The following is a 21,345-nucleotide window of genomic DNA, read 5'->3' as shown; positions in this document are numbered from 1 at the left end:
ATACCACATGTTTCTTTACTGTAAATGTTTATAGTATAACATGCACTGAAGTGTTTTTCTTTTAGATTATCATTATCATTACCGCAACATGATATTACAATAAATATATGCATTTATAAACTCATGTTTTGGTAATGAGAACTAAAAAAGTTCTCTAGGTACTATGGCAAACAAAATTTCAACTTTTATCTGGAGAGAAAAAATATGAACTGCTTACCTGGTAGCCATCTTGTGTGTCACAGTCAATTATGTCCCTTCCAAAAAATTTTTTTTAAATGTTAGTTCCTTGAGGGCTTAAACAATGATTGAAAATTGTTGCGGAGAATGAGAAAATTGGTCTTGGACACATTTATGTTCCTTATTATTGTCTCTACCTTTACCAATGATCACAAAATACCACCTGTTTATTTACTGTAAATGTTTATAGTATAACATGCACTGCAGCTGTTTTATTTTTTAGATTATCATTATAAAATATATCATTACCGCAACATGATATTACATTAAATATATGCATTTACAAACTAATGTTTCAGTAATGAGAACTAAAAAAGTTGTCTAGGTACTATGACAAAAAATTTCAACTTTTATCTCGAAAGAAAAAATAAGAACTGCTTACCTGGTAGCCATCTTGAGTGTCACAGTCAATTATGTCCAACAATTTTTTTTAAAATGTTAGTTCCTTGAGGGCTTAAACAATGATTGAAAATTGTTGCGGAGCATGAGAAAATTGGTCTTGGACACATTTATATTCCTTATTATTGTCTGTTCATTTACCAATGATCACCAAATACCACATGTTTATTTACTGTAAATGTTTATAGTATAACATGCACTGAAGCTTTTTATTTTTTAGATTTTTAATTATCAACACAAATCTATCATGGACATGTTGTGGTAATGAAAATTTCCCCCTTAAATGTGGAAAAAACAACAAAATTGGTTTGTATGATGTCATTTGAAATGATGTACAATGAATACATGAAGAGATGTTTCTTACTTTATGCTTCTTATTTTGATACTCGTTCTTTGCATTTTTTTTAATCAAAATGTTTCATGACACCTCTTAAGTCTAATTTCGCGAGAATCAACCCTTGGATACACAACAAAGCTGGTGGTGGCCTAGACTTATGCACAATACTGCATACAATATAACCAATAGGGTGGGCACTGAAAACCCCCAGTCAAATTCTCAGTTACAAAGATGCGTTTGTGATACTTTTGCTAAGAAAAAGTTTGAGGCACATCATTGCAGGAAAATGACTTAGTTTTTGTGGGTGAGTAAAAGAAACTCATTGGTCAAAACTATGAGAGTCAATTCGGTAATCCAACATGCTGTGTGTTGTTTGAGAGTCAGCGAGGCTATTAACTCTGCAGGGAGTGAAATCACTGGGGCTGTTACGCCCACCCATTGAGAGAGAAATGGCCGTGTGCGAAAACTCCCTCTGATTCTTGGACGACTTTATAAACGACACTTATATGACTGAAAATTGGCAAGTGGGATGTCAGATTTTACTCTAGGTTAAAAGAGGTGGCTTTATGAACAGGAACAAGAGGACATTAATCATTTTTTTGTCATCTTGCTTGCCTCTCTGCGGTTCTTCAGCTCTGCACAGTCCTGACACTGTGGCTATTGCAAAACATGAGCTGCTATCCATTAGCTCCTTCGCTGTTCCTTGCTGATCCATTAGCTCTACTACCTACCCTAAAAATGAGGAATTACTGTTTTCGCAGACTTAAGAGCGCTAAAACGTAAAGGCGTATCATCCATTAGGGTCTTTTCAAATTCAACTTTCATGTGTACTGTATATCTACGGCTCAGGAGAGTTTAGACTCTTCTTCTCTTGTTTGTTATCCTCAGAGTGCTAAACAGAGACTATTTGCGTCTGATCAAATCGCTGCTGAAAGCATCAGGGAACATCCACAGAAACCATTCGGATTCAATTAGCTAATGGAGCAGTAGCGTATTTCCTAAAGGCTTTTTTTTGCCTTGGCAAAGCATTTCACAGTGAGGTCTTCAACATCGTTATAATGGTTTAGCCATTAGGGCTCCATTAATAGACCGCTCACAACTTTACAGCATTATATTTGGTTAAGGCAGTTCATAGTTTCACAGTATAAACGGCAGAGTAAGACATGCCTAAGGGCAAGGTCTCTTTACAAAAATAGCTGCATTGTCTTTTTTCGTACAGTAGATGTGCTTGTTGTCTTGCTTGTCTGCTGATGTGGGGTTGTAGTTTCACCTTTCGGTTAGAAATTTAATTAAAGAAGAGCAGAAGTATTTTTACTGTGGTGTAAAGTATGACCTCTCGAAATTTCACAGTCCCATGTCTTTCATCTGTAGCAAATTCAATTCTGTAACAGAGGTGTGAGAGTCCCCGGAGATGAACGAAAGCTATTCATTACACTTTTCATTATTCAGTAGTTTTATGGAGGAAAACATATTTTCTTCATCCCAAGTTCACCTTCTCTTGAGAACTTGCTGTTGCCTTCAATAGCTTAAAAGATGTTATATATTATACGCTGTAATTTACACTACTGTAAAAGTGTAAATGTAAAATACATGGAACACATTTTATGAATAGTTGAACGCGTTTCTGAACTAAAGTATATATTATTTCTATAAATGTGTAAATGGATAATTAGGAATATCACCAATATCACAATCAACCTATTCTCCAACCCAGTGGTTTTCAAACTGGGGGCCGCGAGATGGTTTCAGGGGGGCCCCCGTTTTATGACATTTTATAAAATACATTAATTTATCATGAATTCTGTGTAATTAAACCTAAAAAATAATACCCCAACTAACCAACGGCACTACTAGGTATAATTTAATATGTTTTGTTTAATTCAAATATTACATTTTATAACAATTTTTGTCATAAATTTTCTTTCGGGGGGCCGCGAAAAAATGCACTGTACACAAGGGGGGCCGCACGCTGAAAAAGTTTGGGAACCACTGCTTCAACCCATACGATTGCTTTGGTCGTTTGTCCATTTCACCAAATACGACCAATAGATGCATTTACTTAATTAGCACTTCTACCGGCAGGAGGTTAAACTTAATATATTAGGGTATAAAATTATGCTATGATGATAAGATTTTCTATTTAAACCAGCAGGATTAATTGTATCTTATTACACATAACACTATTCAGGCATTTAGGGCAACTCACGTACCAATTTTTTATTATATAATATAAACACAGCATACAAAACAGTCACAACTTTTTAAAAATGTACTTAAAAAATTCCAAGTGTACCGAGGTCAAACAATTGATTTATTTAAAGAAAAGATGCAAAAGTGATGAGAATCCGCTGTAAATATCAGATCTGGTGTAAACTGATTCAGAAACTGACGCCAGAACAAGCGATGATACGTCATCTATGACTGTGAACAGGAAGTCACAATCTTAACTTCTGTATTGTGACATATTTCGAGTGAAATAAAATATCACATGAGGAAAATAGCTGGCATGGCTTATGTTTTCCACTGTGAATTCACTGGTTATAGAAAGTAGGCGTTTCATTCAGAAATGGAACTCGCAGCAAATTAACAGTTGGAGGGGGTGGGGTTAATAGATGCTCTGCCTAAAGGGGCGGTCACACTACACTTTTTGTTCCAAAGTTCAAGTCTGGTGAACTCTGACCTGCAAATTCGTATCACATGAAGACATGTGACCATCGGAACATCAAGGTGTGACCTTTCTCTATACTGAAAAGCAAATATGGACGAAGCAGATATTTGCATGCTCAAAGTCTAGTGACCACACCCTGAGCCATCAAGTTAATGTCATTAGAAAATGATCGCCCGAAGAGGCCGGAAGTACATTTTCAGATTTTAATTAAAGTTAACGAGGGCACATGATTAAAAAATTATCCACACATATTCACATGCTATTATTTTTTAACTGCTTAATGACACCTTAGAGCACTATTGGTGTTTTAGTGTCAGTTACATAAAATCTGCATTGAATTTGGACCTTTGTAAAAGAGGGACCTTCTTTAAAAGAAGAAATATGAGAATGCAGCTTTGTAATAAAAACACAAACAGTGTGAAAAAAATGACAGTATTTTTGTAATTGTACCTGTACTTTACCCTTAAATTTTTTTAAATCAGCTTTTTAGCTTTTTTGTGACCAAAGCTTTTATTCTTTTTTTAAATATAACAAACAAAATAATACAGACAAACAAAAATAAATAGTTAAAATAAGATAAAGAGGGGGGGAGCAACATACATAATAGCAATAATTCACAACTTAAATCCAGAATTTAAAAAAAGTAAATAAATAAATAATGCACAAAATATTGGTATTAACAGGACCATTAAATTTCTTTCAAATGATCCAATATTCTGAAAGAGAAACAATTCCTGGCATCAATTTAAAAGGTTTTTCCTTGTTAAGTCGAGCATTTACAGGTCACTATTTTATAAAGAAGCTTTTTAGCTTTAATGTAAATGCAGAATAATACAGAGTAAAGTCTGTCACATTAACAGACAAGGCGTATATGTGTATATTCATAAATTTGTGCATAAGTTTGCTAATTCATATTAAATTGTACGAAAAGCTACAATTGTTAGAAAAAAATGATACCCCACCCCTAACCTTGCCCCTAAGCCCAATGTCACGAGGCAAAAGCAAATCGTACAAAAACATACAAATTTGGTTGTACAAATTCATACGAATTAGCCACCTCCTAAAATACGTACGAATTTGCCATGAGATGTGTTGGAGTATGTTTGTGCCTGTGAGGGAGGGAGTTACAATGTCAGAGAGAGATTGCACTCAATCAGTTAGATTCACACAGCCAGTACCGAAGGTCATTCGTCATGGGTTTAATGTATTCAATATAATCAGCTCCAATTACAGCTCTCCTGTTGCACACGCACACAAAGCTGTCAGGACCCTCCCGTGAATCAGACTCCCTGTTGTCGGCACATTGTCTTACCTGCAAAAAAACAGCACTTTAATGACAGAAACCACAGGGTGCTTTTCTAAATGATACCAGGTATGGTCCTGTGTCATAGGCCTTGTAATTTAGCATCTCAATTTGAATTATCCTTCTTGTTTAAGGTCAATATTTTAGAAAGTAATTGTGAGTAGAGTGACCTGCTGGTGTAATCCTCTGCTCTGAAATTATATGATAACAAAACACGTGTTCTGCATGGTGAGCAAATATTTGTTTATCTAAGGAATCATGGGTGAAGGTTAGTTTGGAAATTTCAAGGCTTCATTATGTGTGTTAGATACAAAGACACTCAAAGACTAAACGTACAGTGTATAACATGTGACCCTGGACCACAAAACAAGTCATAAGTAGCACAGCTATATTTGTAACAATAGCCAGAAATGCATTGTATGGGTCCGAATTATCGATTTTATATGTAGGGCCTACACAAAATATTGATTTACACTCACCTAAAGGATTATTCGGAACACCATACTAATACTGTGTTTGACCCCTTTCGCCTTCAGAACTGCCTTAATTATACGTGGCATTGATTCAACAAGGTGATGAAAGCATTCTTTAGAAATGTTGGCCCATATTGATAAGATAGTATCTTGTAGTTGATGGAGATTTGTGGGATGCACATCCAGGGCACGAAGCTCCCGTTCCACCACATCCCAAAGATGCTCTATTGGGTTGAGATCTGGTGTCTGTGGGGGCCCTTTTAGTACAGTGAACTTATTGTCATGTTCAAGAAACCAATTTAAAATGAATTAAGCTTTGTATCATGGTGGATTATCCTGCTGAATGTAGCCATCAGAGGATGTGTACATGGTGGTCATAAAGGGATGGACATTCCAGAAACAATGCTCAGGTAGGCCGTGGCATTTAAACGATTCCCAATTGGCACTAAGGGGCCTAAAGTGTGCCAAGAAAACATCCCCCACACCATTACACCACCACCACCAGCCTGCACAGTGGTAACAAGGCATGATGGATCCATGTTCTCATTCTGTTTACGCCAAATTCTGACTCTACCATCTAAATGTCTGAACAGTCTTCAACTGTCCAATTTTGGTGAGCTTGTGCAAATTGTTGCCTCTTTTTCCTATTTGTAGTGGAGATGAGTCAGTGGGGTCTTCTGCTGTTGTAGCCCATCCGCCTCAAGGTTGTGCGTGTTGTGGCTTCACAAATGCTTTGCTGCATACCTCGGTTTTAACGAGTGGTTATTTCAGTCAAAGTTGCTTTTCTATCAGCTTGAATCAGTCGGCCCATTCTCCTCTGATCTCAAGCATCAACAAGGCATTTTCGCCCACATCACTGCCACATACTGGATGTTTTTCCCTTTTCACGCCATTCTTTGTAAACCCTAGAAATGGTTGTGCGTGAAAATCCCAGTAACTGAGCAGATTGTGAAATACACAGACCGGCCAATCTGGCACCAGCAACCATGCCACGCTCAACGTTGCTTAAATCACCTTTCTTTCCCATTCACACATTCAGTTTGGAGTTCAGGATATTGTCTTGACCAGGGCCACACCCCTAAATGCATTAATGCCATGTGATTGGTTGATTAGATAATTGCATTAATGAGAAATTGAACAGGTGTTCCTAATAATCCTTTAGGTGAGTGTTTATCATTAGCTTATATGTTAGAAATGTAAACCTTCTTCCATGAGAAAAACCTGTTTCCTATAGCAGCTTTGAGCTTAACAAGTTCAAAGTTTAAACACGTGACCATGCATTTCGTTTTATCATTTGTTAATTGAATACTATTCAGATGTCTTGCAGTACCTGGATAAGGCTGTATTATTAGTATCAGGTGGTCGTTCGGGAATAACAAATCTCAGAATGTCGCCACTGGAAAATTTAAATCAAGCATGCCATGTTATATTTTTAGGTGAGGTTTCTTGCAAAAAAACCTTTGTTAACCTACAGTAGAAGCAGTTTTAAAAGGATCAAACTAAATCACAATCTAATTTCGCTATTTGACCCTTGGCTGGTTTTGCCACTTTTTTAAAACATATTATTTGAGTTCACTCTATAGATGGATTTTTTTAAAAAGCACTTTTCTGTGACATTTAAATCAGTGGTTCTCAAACTTTTTTGGCGTGTGGTCCCCCTTGTGTACCGTACATTTCTTTGCGCCCCCCCCAAAGAAAATGTATTACAAATTTGTTCTAAAATGTAACATTTGAACAAAACATATAAAATTATTCAAAGTAGTGCTTTTGGTTTGCTTAATTACACAGAATTCATGATAAATTAATGTATTTTATAAAATCTCATAAAACTGGGGCCCCCAGTTTGAGAACCACTGATTTAAATGATACTTTGAATCATCTCTTGTAACTCTAATACTGGTGATCCCAAGTATAAATTTTACAGAATTACTAAATCCACCTGTATTTCCACAGATCATTCACAGTACTTATGTTTTTATAGAGTAGACTTAGTTTATGAGACCATTATACGGAGTGTAAGTGACACTGGGATATAAAGTCTTGATTTTCAAAGATCTAATGGGAAGAAATAAATCAAATAATTTCTGACTTTGTCAAATTTAACTCGCAGGGGGTTAATCAGACAGCCAGTCCATCTCTCATTTCTCCAGTAATGGACTATCACACTGCCTGACCGCTGCAGTCGTAATGGGGCAAGCATACAAAATGGTAATTTATAGACTCATACTCGAAGCTGCTGATGTGATTTTCGTACCGAAATGACAGAGTGCATTCAAACTGATGTTTTGCATGCTGAGGCGGGCCCGATGACCTCATTAAAACCTGTCAGAGACAGATCAGATGGAGGAAGGTTACCGTGGATACGGTGACGCACTCTGCCTAAAAAGGCCCTGCGATTACTGCGTGAAGTATAGCCGAGCACCCTCTCTCTTCTTCTCTCACAAAAGGCACAAAATGAAAATCTGTAGATAGAAAGCATTTGTGATTAAGGAGAATTATTTTCTCAATTATGCCTATTTTTAAGATGATGAGATGTTGCCATGACCATGCGCTCTTTAAGATGAATGAACTTCACTTGCTATAGATCCATGATATTAGTCATACGTCAACAGAAACGTGAAAAAATAAAATAGTCAAAATGGACTATTGCATGCCAATTATCTTGTTGTGCATAAAATATCAATGCACTTCATTAAAAAGAAAACTAATTTTACCTTTAATATGTCTTCGCATTTCGGCTGATGTCACACATATATTTCTTAAGCCACGCCCCTTCAACATAATATGAAATAGGGACATAACACAGGTCACATTTAAACCTACATCTGTAAAGGCACAGTTTTAAAGGTATAGTTCACCCAAAAAAGAAGATTGTGTCATTATTTTATGACCCAAATTTTGTTCTAAACCTGTATGATTTCCTTTATTATGTTGAACACTAAAGAAGACATTTTGCTAAATGATGGTAATCACACAGTTGATGGTATCCATTGACTTACATACAATTTGTTTTTTCTACTATGGAAGTCAGTGGAATCCAAGTGTTAACCAAAGGACAACGATACAAAACATTGAAATGTGCGATATTTCTGGAGACTCAGTACTACCTGGCTGTAGTTTATTGTCAACATCTTTCTTTTCCTGATGTGTCTAGCACTCTCTGCCACGTGATCCCTCCCCATAGCAACACAGTCTCTCTGTTTACCTGTACCTTTCAAAACAGCATTTTGCAAACACTCTGTTGCATCTCTCCGTGTGGCAGTGGTTCTCAACTTGTTTAATCAAGAACTTGTCAATAAAACAGCAAAACGTGCTTACGGGTACGTAAATAGTCAGCCTGGTCTCATTGTTAAAGGGGACAGTCCATTAAAATCTGACTTTTTCCATGTTTAAGTGCTATTATTGGGTCACCAATGCTTCTACCAACCCAGAAAACATGAAAAATACCAACTTTGTTTTGGGAAGCCTCTCTCTGCAAGCATGTGAAAAATAGGTCATTTAGGCTATGTTTACATTAATGCGTTTACCTTTTAAAACTAGGGCTGTCCTCGACTAAGGATTTACATATTCGAATCAAAATTGTCGAATCTTTTCATAGTCGACCGATAGTCGAATCATCTATGTGTGTGTGCATGGGTTGGGAGGGGTCAGACCAGGTACAAATTAATAACTTTTATTTTCTTTCACAAGCAGCACACATAAACAAGTTTCTGATAAAGTGACCAAAACTGTCTTTCAAGTGATGAACGAAGACAAAACTGACGATGCATTTATATATTTTTAAGGTAAAATGTAAGGCAACATTTGTTTAATTATTCCTCATAACATTTTAAAGCCACGATCTACAGAACATCACACATAAAACATTTTGAAAACTAAACCTAAAAATATAACAAAGGTGATCCTGCCTTGGAAACCTCGGCTAATTCAGTGTTTTTATTTAATTTGGAGATTAAGCGCGTCAAAGCAGTCATGACCAAAAAAACGACTAATGAGAAATGACAAATAATTTGTGATTGTTACTGCAAATTATAAAAACTAAGCTTTATATACAATTCATAAAAACACTGAAATTAATGATTTTATAGACACTACGCGTTATTATTTAGCACAGAAATGCTTGCTTTCACTTTGATCATCTCCATTCACTTTAGATACAGAAACAACTGATGATATTATTTATTTCGGAAATCTCTTTTTTATCATTTGAAAGTGAACACCGACCATAATATTAAATCACAAGAAAGACAGTCGTGTCAGGCATAAATATAGGTTTCGGTGCAGATATTTTCTGTTTCATCACCGAAATTTAAAGAAACGGCTAGCTGTTTTGCAGTTTAACTTTTGACAAGATAACCACTATGTTTTAAATACATTTTAAAAACTTATACCCGTCGAAAACATCAGTTTTTTATGTTTAGTTTGATGAACTTCTAAATATGACACGAAGAGCCCCTAACACGTTCGGCTAAATTGGATGCGCAAGCATGGCCAGCACGAAATAGTGCAAAATCTATACAACGAATGCAATCCAAAATGTACAGACTTAAATTAGATCAGAATTTACGTTTATAATAAATACATTTTTTTTTTAATAAAATAAGGTCAGAAGTAACAACGTGCAGAACAAATGTGCAAAATGCCTCAAGTGCACGGAAACAAAACACTAGCCAAAAAGATAAATCAGATAACCCAGAGTGATTTATAAATAAAATAAAATAAAATAAAGAAATTATTAAAAGAATGAAAGTATAGCCAGAATTGCCAGCTTTTTCTTTTAAATGGACCTCTTATGGACGTGTAGCCCGGTCACAGGGGTTGCTGGATTTATTAACGCATTTTAAAAATATTTATTGAAAGCTGATACTTCACATATTATTTGCAGAATTATAATAATATGCTGTATATTAATATATTGGGAGAAAGCTGTTATATGTGAAATCAGATTTGTGCACAGTGCACCCATATACGGCCAAAATTTAAGGATCCTCATTTCATAACACATCTGCGACGATTTGACTGTGAGATTGGTAGTCAAATCAGGCTTCTCCTATCGATGCATCGAATCTTCGAGTATTACTTTTTGCATTACTTTTGCCATGTTTACGCCTTTCATTTACACTACGCCACCGTTTTCGACCCTCGAAAAGTCATATAGATGGTTTCAGCAGTAACAACATAAACAAGCAGCTTTCGTGGTCAACACGTAAATTCTGGTAAACTCCGCTAAGAACAAATTACAATAAAGTACTTTAAACCTAGTTTATTTATATAACAAGCAAAATAAACAACAGGTAGATTACCTAGGAAACCAAAACATTTGTTTTTTTCGAAAAGGTATTTGCTCAAGAATTCAGTTTAGCAACTAGTCAGCCCATTAAAAAAATTGAAACCGGAAGTAAAGTTTGGACCAGACGCGTATCGCGTCACCGCACGTGTGTCCGATGAAACCGTCTATATATCTTAGCAGAAAGTTGAAAAATGTTGCATTTACTTCACACATGCGCAGCCATGTCCCCCGTTGTCATGAGAATGTTAGAAAGTGACGTAATTACGCGATGTGAACATCAATAAAAAGCTGCAAACAGTTTTTTCAAGTTCCCGCAATTTCATCGCATAAAATTGCATAAATATCCTGCATATTCCAGCGCATTTTTTAAGAAAACATGCCGCAAGGATTTTTGCCCCCAACTAGGGATGTAACGATTAACCGTGCAAATGCGCGTTTCCTCAATGAATGAATTTGAATGAATTACGGGGAAATCCCGGCACATCCGAACGCCAGGGGGCGCTCTCATGCAGAAACTCCCTTTGTGCCACAGAAGAAGTAGCGTTACAAACGCTATTCCAGGAAATGTCTACAGGAATATTTATATCGCTGTTCTTCAGATTGTTTCAGGTATTTTCATGATAATAAAGAATATTATGAATATTTTTTTTTACGAGTGTTGCTTTTTTAAATGCACGTTATAAGCGACTCCGACTTATAATGATCTTAGATTGATAAGGACTTCCTACTGACCAAATGCCGTAGTACACGCACAAGCTGTGCATGAAACACATAATCGTGGCCTTGCAATTTAGAATCGGTTTCAGACAGGCATTTTTAATGGGACACACGATTAAACAATGGGTTATAACAACCCAGCATAGGTTAAATTCCAACCCAACAAGTAAGGTTCGTGTCTTTCCACCCAACACTGGGTTGACAATAACCCAGCATTTTTAGAGTGTATAGTTAATAACATTTTCTCGTTTGCAGTAAGCATTGTTTCCTATCCCCAATCTTATCCGAACAGACCTGCTATCTATATTTGGGCCACAACTCAGCAGTGGAAAATCACCAGATCTGTTGTATTCTGTAGGCTCTCTGATATGAATCTTAATGTCTCTTTCCCCTGTTTTTCATCTCAGGTGAAACATGCAGAGGCAAAATCTATTATTAGCTACACTGTATGGTGAATCAATCTATTGTGAACGGCTAGGTCTAGGTGAGAGGACTCTGATCTTCTCAGTCCCTCTTTGACTCCAGCTGGGCTCATTCACTGAGCCGTAACCTCTTGCTCCTCGCTTACACTCTTCCATGTGAGTCATGCTTAGGGACGGTCTGGTTTGGTATGAATCAACCTGACAGCAGGAGGTCTTCAGTACAATGTGGTCTGTGTGAAGCTTGCAATAGGGCTCTGTGCATTCATGTGATGCTTACATCTTTATTGCCTGCATTTGGGAGTCAACATGGATAAATGTGTGTAATTAATATGCAACATTTAAAAAAAGTTCATTCTTTTATACTTGATCCTGACAATTCTCAATGCTAAACTGCTAGACCTGCAGGCATTAGTCGGTCTTTCATAAGCCCACTCCGCTGTATCTCAGGGGGCTTGTCCTTTTCTTATCATGGTCCACTGCTTTCTCTCATTAAGGTCTGCAAAGTGCTCAGCATCTGTCTTGTTTTGGCCTTGTAAAGGCTTTCGCTCGCTTGCTAAACCAAAATACTTGCAAGTCAAATGGAGAGCAGTCATGTTAGTTTGAGCAGCTATGGGTTATTCATAAATGGCTTGTCATTTTCATCTGGCTCTAAAGCGACTCTGGGATGGGAAAACTGCAGATTGCTACACAGCGTTTTATGGCATTTTATAGCCAGCCAAACATAAGGCATGTACTGTACCTGTAAGTCAAATAAAACATTGAATTGCAAATCCATATACTGTAAATATTGTGCATGCATTGCAGATATATTTACAAGCAGTAAACACACTGAATAAAATTGGTTGCTGCACTATTGCTTACTGCACAATTAACAAAAAATAGATAATAAGAAATATTGTCCTACAAAAAGGACTTTTTAATCTAAATCTTTATCTGTATACTTACCCCAAGCAAACCCCAAGCACAATTTCCATTAGTGCACAAAATCTGAGGATGTGGTTTTTAGGTTTAAAATAGAGATTGTTTTCTTTGTGACTGTAATAACATATTTTGCATAAAACATATTACGAAAGATTGAACAAAATATCTCCAGTCCTTCTTTTAACTGAAGAGCTTCTTTTGATGCATTAATAATACATGGGATTTAGGCTCGGCTAATGAAAACTTCCTCAGCTCGTGACGTGAATGTTTTAGTCAGACACTGTCCAAAACAACAATGCATTTGCAGATTTGAGATTCTTTTTGTTAAAGAATGCTTTCTCCGAATTTCACATTAAAAAACTACAGGCTACATTTGCATATTTTCATAGTTTTACAATCAAAATATCCCTTATTCAAACAATCTTTGTTTTGTCCTACCATGCTTTACCATGCGAATAAAACATGCTTATGTACACCATCCTACCCAGTCTCACAAGGTTTCATGATATAGTCACGTAATTTTTTTATTCTTTTTTCATGATATTATCACAAATTTTCGTGTTTTGTCGTGATCGTATAACGAATTTTTGTTTTTGTGTGATTATCACGTATTGGTTACTCAACTGCTTCTTCCCACTTTCAAACCATTGTCGCTTCGGTTTAGCGTTAGATTTGGTGCTTGCATTAGAATGTCACTTTATGTATTGGTTTATATTATTTTTTCTGATTTATTATTTTTTTATATGTCGCCTGGCGTTAGGGTTAGAGTTGGGTTTGGGTAGAGATGTCATTTTATATAAATCTAGTCTTTATTTTTACAGAATAAACCTATACAATAACAGCCTCATGCAAAGCATTCTGGGAACCAGAAATCATCATCAACTTTTTCTGTTTTTTGCTTCACTTTTACTCTGTAAAGACAAAGACTTGTAAATGTTAAATTTTCATTTAACTTTGAACAAAATGTTGCCAGTAAATAACATAAATTTAAATCTACAGTAAGTTACCGCCAACCCAGCTGCAATTTCTACAGATTTTTTTTACAGTGTAGGGACCATTTTCTGACAGTGTATTAATATCTTGTAAACACTTTTTGCAGAGTCTTTTATACATCTAACTATATATAAAATCAAGATAATTTTATACAAAGTAAAAATTTTTTTTTTTTGTGTGTGCATACTGTCCTCTATATAGAAATAGCACATAAAAAGTACTGTGATTAAGCCCAAGTATATCTCTCAAGAGAGACTTTATCCTCAGAAGAACAATTTTGCTGAACACACAGTTGGCTCATAGGCTAAATTAATTCAATGTGGATTTAATTTAAATCTCACTGGATGAATACATTTCCCCCTTTTTCTCTGTTCATGATGAATTTTAAAGGCGCCTAAATCAATTTAAATGCATATTATTGTGCATCATCTTCTTTCATACACAAATATATATCATATCGGCACATTGGTTTATACATTCCTCCATGCTTCTACAGTGTCCTCTGGAAGAAGCAATAGCAGGCAGCAGAAAGAGTTCAGCTACTATTAATTTATGACTACTGCAGGCCAATCACTCATATATTAAAAAACTCCTGTGGTTTGGTCTTCAAAGCAGCAGTGGCAAAGCTTTTGATATATTTTGAGAAATTTAATAATATTCTGTAAAGATGAATAATTGAAAACGTCAGTCTTGATATTGTGTGTACACCACTTCACGCTATTTGTCTCCTCTAATAATACACTCGATGAATTATTGTGTTGTTTGCATAGTATATGGACAAACCCAACAGCGTATCCTTTTCTTGCTTGCAGATTGTTACCTATTTCAAACCCTCTCCTCTGACCATCAGATATATAAAGCAGACTTTCATAAACAGGGCCGAATTTACGCATGAACACGGTTGGCTGATGTAAGGGTATACTAAGTGTTTGTTCTTCAGATTTAAGCAAACACCCTTTTAATACAGATGTACTATCAGCTGTTTTTTAGTATGACTCTAACCCACCATACTATAGCTGACTAGACCCTGTCCTACTAATAAAAATTAAGCACTACTCTACAATTTCACTTCCAAATGTTGCAAAACACATCATTGGCTACTGTAGTAATGGAAACGATTGTTTTCCCCACATGAACTATAGTGTCGATACAGTACCTGCAGATGCTAACTTGCATAGCTAACCAACCAAATTTTAGCCAAAAGTCTCCAAGCCCCTGGCTGCTGTCATTTCACTGTCAGAAAAAATGGTCAACAGAGGTCCCAAGCTGTTCATGGAGCACTGTCTTTTAAAAAGGGTACCATTTAGCTACAGATATGTAATATTTAATATCAATTTGTACTTCTGAGGTACTAATATGACCTTTTTTAGGTGCAAAGGTTTGAAAGGATGTGACAGCTCCTGTGACAGCTAGGGACCATTTTTTTACAGTGCCGAAATTGATAGCAGCCAGATGTTAGGAGACTTTTGATCAAAGTTTGGTTGGTTATGTCAGTTTGCACCTGCGGGTATCGGGATTTTACTGTTTGTGGAAAAAATAGCAGAGTGTATCAAATCATGGCCTACATTTTAAGTTTCACTTAGAAATGTTTCCGATTATGAAACACTCATGTATAACATCTCCTGAGGTTTGGTCCTCAAAATCACTTTTAATAAAGCAAGCTGATAATTTTTTTTTTCTTTAAAGATGGGTAATTGAAAATATCTCTTAATATTGTGTTCCAATTTCACTTAAAAATGTTAAAAGAAAAAAGTATCAAATGGGTATAAACCATAGACTGTAAAAGGTTAGTGAGGAGCTTTTTTTGAAGCCAATAGAAGGCAGTGCCTATCTTGGCCATGCCTTACCGCGAACCAAAAATGGGTAAAGAGGTCTACCTAGCTCAACTATAGTGACAGCAGTGGCAGTTCACCCGTCACTCAAGTGGCCACGCCCTTAATTATGCAGAACTTTAAGGCTTACAAATTACATCCAGGTCTCAAACATTAGAGGAAATATCTCAGGGAAACCTCTTGTCTTTAGGATTGCATTGTTGCAGAGAAAATTAACACATTTATGTCTAACACCGTTCTGTATTTTCAGATATGAAACTAATATTTAGTTTACTAATATTTAACTCTAGGACACTATAAACACTTGGCAGTAACTATGACTAAGATTATTTTAGTATAGCAGTTATAAAATGACTGTTTTCTAAAAATATTGTAAAAATATTCTTGTAAAAATAAGTTATTAATCATTGCTATCATGGTATAATGTTGAAAATATTTTTCTGCTGTCAATATTTTATGCCATTTATGCCTCCAAACATGTTGATAATGTTAGGTATGATGAAGATGAGGGAGACTTTTGGGAGCGAGAGGAGGCAAGGATATAGACAGAGAAACAAAGAAAGCTTGTGTTTGATCAAAAAAAGTTGTCATGTTTTGTCAGGATTGTCGCATACGCGAAAGAAAAAATGAAATGAACAATTTCGTGGTGGGAACTAATAATTTTAAAGTTTAGGCAATAAAGGACCATGAGAGTGCCCGAAGTCATCAGAGAGCCTAACGTTAATTAAAACTGCCAAGACAGGTCGTATTGAAGAGAGCCTTGCTGGTAGAAGCCTTACATTTATGTATGTTTTCATGCCAACAATGTTAATAAAATTATCAAATGCATTCAGTGGCACTCATAATTTCTCTTATTTTCACCAGAAAAAATTTGGCTAGTGGAAATGCTGATTGGCTGGTGATCAAAAAAGTTTATTTAGAACCCTGGTTACGTTGAGTACTAAGACCGACGGAAAATTAAAAGTTGCGATTTTCTAGTCAGATATGGCTAGGAACTATACTCTCCTTCTGGCGTAATAATCAAAAACTTTGCTGCCGTAACATGGCTGCAGGAGGCCCAATGATATTACGCAGCAGCTGAAAATATTCCCCTTAGTATCTTTCAGCAGGAGACTATTTTTGGGCACTATGTAATATCATTCCGCCTCCTGCAGCCATGTTACGGCAGCAAAGTCCTTGATTATTACGCCAGAATGACAGTATAGTGGTGGCTGGCTGCAGTAGAAGTCATAAACCCCGCCCTCTCCATGCAAGCGAACAGGACTTGGCTCTAAATAAAAAAAAAATTTACATATCCAATTGGTTTTGGTCCTTCAAGGTAGGTGATATCACGCTGATATATGTTCAATTGTCAAATTTTGTGATAAGTTTCATTTTAGCTTAAAATTTTATGCTATAGAAATGGGGCTTGTCGTTATGATTGGCGTGGTTGAATTGGGCATGGGACCGTTTTGGCGGAAGGTTTATACTGCGGCTCCGCCTTTGGCCCCATGGACGATTCCTTCTGCGCATGCCCTGGCTCCAAACTAACTTTTTTACGTAACATGGCAGCGCCCATGGTCGGACTTCAATTCCTTACATTGGAAGGAAGCGATGACGCATCATCCATCTTTTTTTGCAGTCTATGACTCAAATTCTTTACAAGACCAGTGACATATTAAAACAGACCAATAAAATGTTGACATCTGTTTATTTATTCCTATGGCACTGTGAGTACAGTATATTGCAGCATTAAAGCACATTTGTGCAAGTGTTAAATTGTAAACTGATGAATTAAAATTTCTAACAGTCATTAAGTCATCATGTGTTCAGGAACTCAAGTCACATATAAAAGTAAACATATAAAATACTAAAGCAATGCAAATCTGACAATGCTTGCATCAAAGATGACACACTCATTATGAAAGTAGACATTGTTGGCTGTGAGGTAATGAAGCCGCTAAAACATTAAATTAGGATTTATGATGGCAATTAACAAAATATCCACAAAAGGATCAGCCCAACTGTCTAATAGTCCTTCTGTTGCCATCCATTCTTTAGGACAAACTAAAAGACATAGATCATCTGTGCACCAAGGCCTGCTTCTCTTTTTTGTATTATCTTAAAAAATCATCTAAAATCATTTCTCCATAAAGTTATATCTAAAGGGGCTTTCCCTGCGGTGGCTGTCAAATCTCGCTGGATTCTGCTGTAACCAGCAAAAACTTGCCTTCTGAAAAGACTTTAGATTTGATCTTACATCCAGCCAGCCTTTGAAGAGATTATGCTAAGCAGAATGTAGTAATATGTTTCACACAATACAAATGACAATACCTGGTGCCGTGCATTACACGCGCACGCTGTGTAATTTCCTTAATCTGAAATCTGATGCTCTTTGCATGGCATAAAATTCCTACGGGAGGATATATATCGTTTCTAAAGCAGAATATTTTAATGTAACACATAGCGAACATTCATTTTCACCACTAGTAATGAGTATTTTTTAAGATCCTGCAGTGTGGTCTGAAACCGTATGCACAATAATGTGTGAAATAAATGAGGGTTCACACAGTTATTAAAGCTCCTGAATAGAGGGTAAAAAACGAGTATTTGTAAATCTGTTTGTTTGGCATCTTCTCTGATGCCATATGGCTCTGGTTGGGGTGTTTATCTGCTATCGTGATACATCTGTAATGTTCGGGAAACTATTTAATTAAGAGAAGGAACTTCTGGCAGGGGTTTCTTTAACTTAAGGTTGAGCTCTGTGTTTTGCATTGCTTCTCAACAGGTAAGGTACGACCGATAAATGTTTCATGGTTTGGTACAGGGTCATGGACAGCAGGTAAAATCATGATAAAAAGAATAAATAACATGCAAAATTGAAAAGCAGCACCAAAATGACAGCTCAGTGGGTAGCACTGTTGCCTCAGACCAAGAAAGCACCTTGTTCGAGTCTCTGCTGGGTCAGGTGGTCTTTACATAGTTTTCCCCTACACTGAAAAAAATGATTCATTGAATTAAATCAATTTTTTAAGGTAAGTGGTTGCAATCAATTTATTTAAATATTTTTTTTCAGTGTACAGACTAAAGACATGGAGTTTAGCTGAATTAGAGATACCAAATTGTCTGACCCCCAGCTTGTGTTTAGTTTAACTATAGCCATAGCCATAGATGTTGGAATGCATTAAAGGAACACGTCGACTTTTTGAGACTTTAACTTATTCACTGTATCCCCCAGAGTTAGATAAGTCCATGCATACATTTTTTATTTCCGTTCGTGCCGTAACTTTGTCTGACGCACCCACCGCTAGCCTAGCTTAGCAGAAAGACTGGAAGTAAATGGCTCCAGCTAGCATACTGCTACCACACCGGTGTTATTTTGTCACTTATTGGGAGCATTATGCTAGCTGGAGCCATTTACTTCAGGTCTTTGTGCTAAGCTAGGCTAGTGGTGGATGCATCAGACAGAGTTGCGGGACGATTGGAGATAAACAGGGTATGTATGGACTCTGGGGGGATACGGCAAATAAGCTAAAACCCCAAAAAGTCGGCGTTTCCTTTAAGAAATTGATAAACGAAAAAAATATGGCATTGCTACAAAGAACACTTTTAGATCCTGTATTTTTGAAAGTGTATAATACTAAGTAAATCCTGGAAAATGCATTGCATTTTTTTGTGTTGGGCTGACACTTGATGTTCAATGTAACTTCTTTACAAAATTTCAAAATTTTTTTTTTATACATTCTCTAGCTCAGTTGTAGAGCATTCCGTTAACAGGGCAAAAGGTAATGGGGGAATCGAGGGAACACACATACTGATAAAACAACTTATTCCTTGCAGTCACTTTGGATAAAAGCTTTTCCAAATACATAAATGTAAATGTAAACATATTCCATCTACTAAAGGTCCTTATCTGATATCTTAAACCCTGATTTGAAAAAAAAAAACATCACATTTACGCCAAGACACGCTTTAGTTATATCAGCTTGTGCAGGGAAGTCAAGCAATTTGGATATCTCAGCAAGAGTGTGCATGAACCACTTTACACATTAAAAAACAATTTCACTATATAAAAAGCTTTGACCTGAACCTTTTGACCTGAAGACTGTGAAGATTTCTGTAGTACAGAAGCACGTATGAATGAAGTGATTATAATGAATGACCTCAGAACATCTTGAACAGTGGCGATCGGTGACTTCTTTTTCAAGGCGAACGATGCGAAGCTCGTCACAACATGTATTTAGCGTGTTGTGTGTGGCTCATCATGTCAAAATATGTGTTCGCATGTAATGTGAATCTATGTGCATCACATGACGTGTCAAAATACTTGTCTGCTGCAGATGCTTCAAAGGGGTTTATGATAAAAGAGACGATTAGGTTTGCCTGATACTCACTTAATCAGAGTTTAGTTTTAAGTTATTGTCTTGCGAGTATTTTGTGTACGTGAGCGTACACGCATTTTGACATGACACATATTGGACAAAGGGTTACATGACGCAACAAACACATATTTTGACATGACGAGCCACACACGACACTCTGAACATACACTCACCTAAAGGATTATTAGAAACACCTGTTCAATTTCTCATTAATGCAATACAATCTCCGGAAATCCAAACTGAATGTCAGAAAGAAAGGTGATTTAAGCAATTTTAAGCGTGACATTGTTGTTAGTGCCAGACGGGCCGGTCTGAGTATTTCACAATCTGCTCAGTTACTGGGATTTTCACGCACAACCATTTCTAGGGTTTACAAAGAATGGTGTGAAAAGGGAAAAACATCCAGTATGCGGCAGTCCTGTGGGAGCGAAAATGCCTTGTTGATGCTAGAGGTCAGAGCAGAATGGGCCGACTGATTCAAGCTGATAGAAGAGCAACTTTGACTGAAATAACCACTCGTACAACCGAGGTTTGCAGCAAAGCATTTGTGAAGCCACAACACGCACAACCTTGAGGCGGATAGGTACAACAGCAGAAGACCCCACCGGGTACCACTCATCTCCACTAAAAATAGGAAAAACAGGCTACAATTTGCACAAGCTTACCAAAATCGGACAGTTCAAGACTGAAAAAATTTTGCCTAGTCTGATGAATCTCGATTTCTGTTGAGACATTCAGATGGTAGAGTCAGAATTTGGCGTAAACAGAATGAGAACATGGATCCATCATGCCTTGTTACCACTGTGCAGGCTGGTGGTGGTGGTGTAATGGATGTTTTCTTGGCACACTTTAGGCCCCTTAGTTCCAATTGGGCATCATTTAAATGCCATGGCCTACCTGAGCATTCTTTCTGACAATGTCCATCCCTTTATGACCACCATGTACCCATCCTCTGATGGCAAAGCTCGAATCATTTCAAATTGGTTTCTTGAACATGACAATGAGTTCACTGTACTAAAATGGCCCCCACAGTCACCAGATCTCAACCCAATAGAGCATCTTTGGGATGTGGTGGAACGGGAGCTTCGTGCCCTGGATGTGCATCCCACAAATCTTCATCAACTGCAAGATGCTATCCTATCAATATAGGCCAACATTTCTAAAGAATGCTTTCAGCACCTTGTTGAATCAATGCCATGTTGAATTAAGGCAGTTCTGAAGGCGAAAGGGAGTCAAACACAGTATTAGTATGGTGTTCCTAATAATCCTTTAGATGAGTGTATACTTTGATTTCATGCCCCTCGCAAGAGAAGTCAGTGGCCGTCACTGATCTTGAAGGCTGTTTTGTTTGTATGTTTAGTTCAGGTTTTAAGTAAAAAAAAATCACATAAT

The sequence above is a fragment of the Misgurnus anguillicaudatus genome, chromosome 17, assembly GCF_027580225.2.
Source record: "Misgurnus anguillicaudatus chromosome 17, ASM2758022v2, whole genome shotgun sequence".
Taxonomy (NCBI): Eukaryota; Metazoa; Chordata; class Actinopteri; order Cypriniformes; family Cobitidae; genus Misgurnus; species Misgurnus anguillicaudatus.
The sequence above is the reverse complement of the archived record's forward strand: the minus strand, read 5'-3'. Positions refer to the sequence as shown.